Here is a 7,827-nt window from a genome sequence, read left to right as displayed (position 1 = left end):
TTCCCTTCCCTTCCCTTCCCTTCCTTTCCTTTCCATTCCTTTCTTCTTTTCTTTTCACTGCCTTTGCATCCTGAGCCATCTTCAGTCATCCTGATGAATATCTAGTCACTGGATCAAGATGACTCTAGAGGAGAAAGTGAGGCTGGTGACCTTACACAATCCTCCCTCACTCAAATCAAAGTCAACTTCAAGTCATGTCATCATTTCCCTGAGACTATGGTCTTCTTCGAAAACAAAGGAGAAACATAATAACAACTTTGCCATTTTTTGTAACTAAGTGACAGTCAGGAGAGAAACGAGGGCTAGATACTGAGATGTGGGAATCATCTGAAAACATGGCATGTTCAGATAGTAGCTAATTTAAATATTGAGAAAGATTATTTCTAAATTGCAGAGTTCTTTGGAAACGTTTTTACTTGTTTTCTACTTCTCTTTCTTACACAGTTATCTTACGAGATGGTGAGGAACCGTTTCAGCCACAGTTTAAAATCCCCTTTTTCACCTAGTTTGTGCATTCTGCATGTCTCTAGTCACAGATGCTAGGAATAGGTTGTGAAAGGCTGTCGATTCCAAAGAGAGGAGTTTATATTTGACCTTAGAGGTAACAGCAAGCCACTGAACATCTTAGAGAGAATGGAGGGTAACATGATCAGACCTATACTTAAGGAAAATTATTTTGGGGATTGTTTGGAGAATGTGGTGAGAGAACTGAGGCTGGGAAACCAAATGGAAGTCTATTGCAATAGTTTGGGTCATAGGTTATGCAGGCCTAACGGAAAGTGGTGGCTGAGTAATTGGAGAGAAAGGGATATGTGCTAGAGATACTGGGGAGAAAGAAGGAAGAAAATATTAGTAAGCACCTACTGTGTGCCAGGTATGGCACTAAATGCTTTACAAATATCTCATTTGATCCTCAAGACAAATCTGGGAGGCAGCAGCCTCATAATGAGTACTTAATTAACCATAATGGATTATGGTCATTGTCCTTTGTTCTGTGCAGGGGTGACCTTGGCATCTTCAGTACCTAACCAAGCTCTAAGTACCTGCTTCAGGCTTCCTTCATGGCCCTTGGAACCAATTGTTCTCATCCACCCATTCCACCAGGGGCATCTGTGTTAGAGTCAAGATACAGTCATCAGATGTGTCTGATGAGACTAATTCGAGCTTGAAAGTCACAGGTTGGGCACAAATAGTCCATGTGAACATTTGGGGGAGATTCACTAAATTTGCACATCACACGTTTGCTGGATTTTGTGCTGTATCCACAGCTGCTCCTTTCTCCTTTGCCTGTCATCACAGGACTTTGAGATAGGTATAATGGTAAAATGGTACGGGGGATGTCTTTTGATTCCTGAATAAATTGGATTTAAGTGAGACAGAATTGCAGGAAGTCATCAGCCTCACTCTCTCCTCCAGAGTCATCCCAGTCCAGTGGCAGGACAGAGTCAAGGTGGCTGGTGATGGCATCTTCAGTGTCTAACCAGACTCTAAGTACCTGCTTCATGCTTTCTTCATGGCCCTTGGAACAAATTGTTCTTATCCACCCATTCCACCAAGGGAAGTCTGCACATGCTTGAAGTAGACACCTTTCTTACTCACAGACAGGTTTGAGACTCCTTTGTTACCCTCAACCTAGTTTAGCCTGTCTGCTGAAACGATCTGCTGAGGTGTGACTTCTGTGCATGCTGCAGCCACACATGAGAGTCAGGTGAATCAAATGGACGCCAAAGCCGCCCTGAAAAGGGCTCAGCAGCCCTCACCGCAGAGGTACAAGTCCTTCCTGAACATATCCATTGAAAGTGTAGCATTCAAGGATGAGATCAGGACTTTACTCTCCAAACTCCCACATTTTTTTCTCTTGATTGCCACATAAAGGAAAGAGTGTGTAGAAGGAAATTAAGCTGTTACAACATTTGGAAAACCATGACAATAGAAGAAGATTCTACAATGCTATAGGCTTATGCAAAAGGTCTTTAATAATGCTGTATCATAGATTGAGAGCTGAAAAGGGACTTCAGAGATCTTGTAATTGAACTCTCTCATTTCATAGACATAAAAACTAAGACACAAGCAGGTTCAGTGACCTACCCAAAGGCACACTACTAAGTAAGGGAAGTAGGATTGGAAGCTAAGGCCTCTGACTACAGAGGCAGTTTGCTCTCCCCTCTGCCACACTGCCAAGAACAAACCCAAGACGGTAGTATTGGGAGAGACAGCAAGAATTAAACATTAGTACAATTACTAGTATTCTCAGGGATGGGAGTGAGATGGCCCAAATTCACATGGCAAATGGGTGGCAAGGCAGGGACTAAAAGCCATGTTCCTGACTCTCAGTCAAGCATCGTTTTTGCTCCAGCACCATATTGCAGCTGGGTGACCAGTGGACAGAATTAGGAAGACCTGAGTTCAAATTCTGGTTCAGACACTTACAGGCTATGTGACCCTGGGCAAGTCATACAACCTCTCTCTGTCTCAGCTTCCCTGTCTATAAAATGGGGGCACCCAAGGTTGTTATGAGGATCCAATGAGATAATAATTGTAAAGTGCTTAACACAGAGCCTGGCACATAGGAGATACTATGTAAACGTTAGCTATTATTTTTATCATTCATTTTCAAAATTCCTGACTCACTCTAAGACCTGATATTTCCCTAAGGAAGGTTAAGTTCAACAAGGCCACTTGATAGGATATGAGCCCTGCAGTCTTACACATTCCCAAAGGGCCATTTGCTTCTCAGTTGAGACACTTAGTGACTCTAATACATGTGTTGTATGGTAACCGTTAAGACAGTGCAGTCTCGTTTTCCATCTCTCACAGCAAAGGGAGCAAAAGGATGCGAAGGGAAGATAATGATTATAATACATCATTTATTTATTTAGCGTTTTGAAGTCTGCTAAGCATTTTACATGTGTGATCTCACCATAACCCTGTGATGTTAGTACTATTATTATCCTCATTTTACAGATGAGGAAACTGAGGCTGGCAGAAGTTAAGTGACTTGCTGAGGGTCATGCAGCTGTTTTCTGAGGTAGGATTTGAATGCAGGTAATCCTGATTCCACTATGTTACCCAAATGCACTCGTTCATAGCAGAATTCATCGTCTTTCCTCCCAAACTCCCTTCTGAAATTCCCCATCACCCAGGCTCATCACCATGCTGCCCTCTTCAGAGCCTCCCTCTCATTCACCCAACATCAGCCGACAGTGGGCATTTCTGTTGCTGCAGCTCCTCTGGCATGTCCTGTTCCCTCCTAGCACAGGCCCTCATTCCCTCTTTCATATGGCAGCCAGTTTCTTAATAGGTCTCTCCCTGCCTCACATTGCTCTCACTCCAATGACCTTCCCAAAGCATGGGCCTGACCATGGCACTACCCTGTGCAGTAGATTCTGGTGGTGCACTTTGAGGACCAAATTCAGACTCCTTTGTTTGGAATTTAAAGTTCTCCACACACTGGAGCTATCCTACCTCTCCAGAGTTCTGACATGCTGCACCACTCCCTAAACTCTACGATTTGAGCCTACTTGCCATTCCTCACTCATGACATTTCATTCCACTTCTTGGTGCCTTTGTCCTCTCTGTCCTCCATGCCTTGAATGCTATCTTGAATCCTAATCTCAGCCCTAACTTCTTGGAATCTGTGATTTCCTTCAAAAATTATTTCAAACAACATCTTCCTCATTGGGCCTTTCCTTTCATTTGCTCTTTTGTCAATTAGTCACGTTCAACACTTCGTGACCCCATTTGGGATTTTCTTGGCAAAGATACTGGAGTGGTGTGCCATTTCCTTCTCCAGCTAATTTTACAGATGAGGAAACTGCGGTAAACAGAGTTAAGTGACTTGGCCAGGGCCACACAGCCAGTAGGTATCTGAGACTAGATTTGAACTCAGATCTTCAGTCTTTACTCCAGCCTAGAACACTACCCACCTAGCTGCTCTGGACCTTTCCTAATCTCCCCACCTCTTAGTACCTTTCCCCACAAAATTGCTTCATCTTTGTTTTGTGCATGGAAGGACAGAAGATAAGATGGGTAAATAGACAGACAGAGTGATGAGGCAAGGAAAATTCTTCGACTAAGTAGAATTCAGATAGGAATCTTGAAGAAGTACTCCTCAAAGATATATTAGCTGTGACCATGGATGTCATTTAAACTCTCAGTGGCTAGGTAGCTCTCTAAGACTATTACAGATGAGTTGCTGGTCCACGTTAGGTGGTGTGAAGAATTCTACGTAAATAAAATCATGGGTCCAGACCCACCAACCCTAAAAAAAGAAATAGAATTTGAAGAATGAATGAAATTATAAGTTACCCAAGTCCTTTACTGGGGCACCAAAGCCCTCATAGTTTCCTCTTTAAAGGCAGCTAGGTGGCAGGCAGATGGAACACTAAGCCTCCCTGGGCAAATCACTTAGCCTCTGTTTGCCTCTGTTTCCACAGCTGTAGAACAGGGATGATAATAGCACCTAGGCTGTAGTGTTGCAAGGATCAAATGAGATAACATTCACAAAGTTGCTTACTTGGTACTGTGTGTGGCACATAGTGGGTGCTTCATAAATTTTTGTTCCTTTCCCCCATCTTCAACATGCTTTACTTTCTAGTTACATATTACCTTATTTATTGATCTGTCTTTAGATTGTAGATAGAGCATGAAAACATCAATATGTATGTATCAAAAGGCAATCGAGGAAGGCTGCTGGGTACCAGTAACTCTGGGGAGTAAATGCCCTTTACTCATGAGTGGCTATATGCATTTGGAGGTGCTGGATCACTCAGCTTCTTCCCTGATGCCTACAAACATTCTCACATTTGCAACAACAGCATCAACAACAACCAGATGGTCCCATCCCCACTGGCTATATCCCCACTGGTTCCATCCCCAGTGGCTCTATCTCCCCTCCCTCTATAACCTCCTGGGCTGGCCAGGATCTCATTTCTGGGCTTCCTATGATGGTCATTATCCTGACACTCAGACACACAGCATGGTTGTGCTTTGTGTAAACTCCAAAGACCCGAGCTTGACAGTTATCGCTGGAGAGTAGATCCAGAACCAGTTAGATGCCAGCTGGATTCATATTTCACTATTATCTGTTGCCTCAAACAGGACACAGCAAGATGGGAATCAATTTATTTTTCGCTTTTTTGTTCCTGAGAACTTAGAATTTGGACTTTTGCTTTGAGCAAACTTGCAAGGTCTCTGTCTTTTCTGGTATCTTGGTTCTATTACCTCTGACATTTTCATTTAGATATCAATATATCCACGTTTTTCATGGTCAGAAAAAAAAACTGTTTCTTCCTACTACCCTCAAACTGATAAGGTCACATCTAAGATTCAAAGTTAGCTTGTTCGATGTAATTCCTAGTTATCTGGTTGACTTCCTTAGGTAACTTTTAAAACTGGCTAATGAGAATTTCTCCAAATTGGCCCATCTGCCATCTTCCTCAGTTTTTTACTATTGGTATCATCATAATCTATTTGATTAAGCCTGTCTCCAAAACTGACATTTCTAGTTCATTCTGGAACATGCCATCCTACCCAACTGATAACACAGCATCAGATGCAACTGACAGCTAGACATTATACAACCTAATGTTGGGGTCGTTCCTGCTCAGGGAACAGTTGAGGAATGGAAGAGAGCTTAGTCGCTCTCTTTAACATTCATACCTTGTGCTGAAGTTGCTATTTCACTGGTTTCATTTTGGGTTCCAGATTCTTACATTAGTCTCTGGCTTTTGTCTTTAATCATTTGACGAAAATAAGTTCTATTTTTTTTAATGTGGCTGAAAGCCTTCTACCATAAAAAAACTGCAGGACAGGATAATATTTTTTTTTCCCTTTTTGCTAGTGCCAGCTGAGTTTAATTTAGAAATTTATATACCTTTAAAGCAGATTCAGATGTCAAGGGTGCTCTCTGTAACCACTGTCATTAATAACAGTAATCAAAAAGCTAGCACTGGTCACAAATCCTTAGGCTATTACAAGCATAAAAATCTTTTCCATGTGTTATATTGGAAAATATAATGATTTGGGAGTCAGGATGCCTGGCTTCTCATTCTGACTCCATGAATAATTAGCTGTGTGTGTGACCTTGAGTAACTGATTTTATCTCTTGGTCTCAGTTCTTCATCTTTAAAATGAAGAGGTTGTATCAGTTTGGCACAGATGACAAAAATGGAAAGTGGAAAGTGTTGAAAGGGCTTCAGGGAAACAGGAGAATTAATGATGGAACTGTTTCAGCCATTTTGGAAATTAATTTGGAACGATGCCCCAAAAGTTGCCAAAATGTGCAGACAGCCATTGACCCGTTGACACCATTATTCAGCCTATTCCCCCAAAGAGATCAAAGAAAGAGGAAGAGGATACAAAAAGCAGCTCTCTTTGCAGCAGTGAAGAACTAGAAATTAAGGAAGCAACCAGCAATTTGGCAATGACTGAGCAAATTATTGCATTTCGACGTAAGAGAATCCTATAGGTCCATAAGAAATGAGAAAGGGGCTGTTTCAGAGAAACTTTGGAAGACTTGTGTGAACTAATGAAGAATGAAGTAAGAAGAACCAGGAAGACAATTTATCCATTGACACCAACATTGTAAAGGCAAACAACTTAAAGACTAAACTCTGATCAATGTAATAACCAAATGTGATTCTAAAGGTATTAACCATGCTGCAGACCTCCTGGCAAAGAGGCAATGAACCAAAGATGCAAAATGAGACATATTTTTTAATATTGACAATGCAGGGATTTATTTTTCTTGATTATGAAAATTTGCAAAAACTTTTTTTTAATTGTTATTGCAGTTCTTTTGAATTGGGAAGGGAGTTGGGAGGGAGCTGTTGGGCAGTCATTTTCAGTTGTTTTACTTTTCATGACTCCATTTGGGGTTTTCTTGGCAAAGATACTGGAGTGCTTTACCATTTCCTTTTTTTACTATTTCCTTTTTCAGCTCACTTTACAGATGAGGAAACTGAGGCAAACAGGGTTAAGTTACTTGCCCAGAGTCACACAGTGACTGAGGCCAGAATTTAACTCAAGTTCTCCTGCCTCCAGGGCTGGCACTCTATCCATTGTGCCACCTAGCTGCAAGAATGTTATTGCAATAGTCTAATAAGAAAGTTAAAAACAGGGGAAGGTTTAGGAAGTGAAAGATAATGAGTTCAGTTTTGGACACACTGAATTTAAAATGTCTATGAGACATTTAATTTGAGATGCTCTATAAGCAGTTGGAGATGCAAGGTTAGAGGTCAGGAAAGAGGTTAGTGTTAGAAAATGGATCGAAGAAGAATCTGAAAAGAAATTCTAATTGAATCCATAGGAGTTGATGAGAACACTAGGTGAATCGTATAGAAAGAGAAGAGCAGAGGGTCCAGGATAGAACCCTTCAGGACAGCCACTGTTAGTGGGAATGACCTAGGAGATCCAGCAAATAGAAGAGAGAAGAAATCATTGGGAGAAGAGGATGCTTGACAGCATCCAAGCCCACAGAGAAGTGGAGAAGCCACTTAGCCTGAGGCTGAGCAGGTGCAGAGGGTGCCCCGTCTAAACTCCCTTACACCAATGAAACCACAGATCCAATGCCCTCCCTATCCGCGAAGCATAGCGAGCATTTCCACCAAAGACAAACGTGAAACCACTGCAGGGGAAGCCATCAGCAGCTGGGAGGGTAAGGAAAGATTTCACATAAAAGCAGCTGGTTGAAGTGAGCTTTGAAGGAAGCCTAGTGGTACCGTCCATGAGAGTAGGAACCAAGACCCCAAACTGCAAAGAATGTCCAGCCTTAAACATTAGCAGAGCATGTCAGTTTCTGCCATTCCCCACCATCCACAGCCCAAG

The sequence above is a fragment of the Petaurus breviceps genome, unplaced genomic scaffold (genome assembly GCF_028583685.1).
Source record: "Petaurus breviceps papuanus isolate PSGF00001 unplaced genomic scaffold, PetGlider_PUasm1.0 419, whole genome shotgun sequence".
In the NCBI taxonomy this organism is placed as follows: Eukaryota; Metazoa; Chordata; class Mammalia; order Diprotodontia; family Petauridae; genus Petaurus; species Petaurus breviceps.
Note: the sequence above shows the minus strand (reverse complement) of the source record.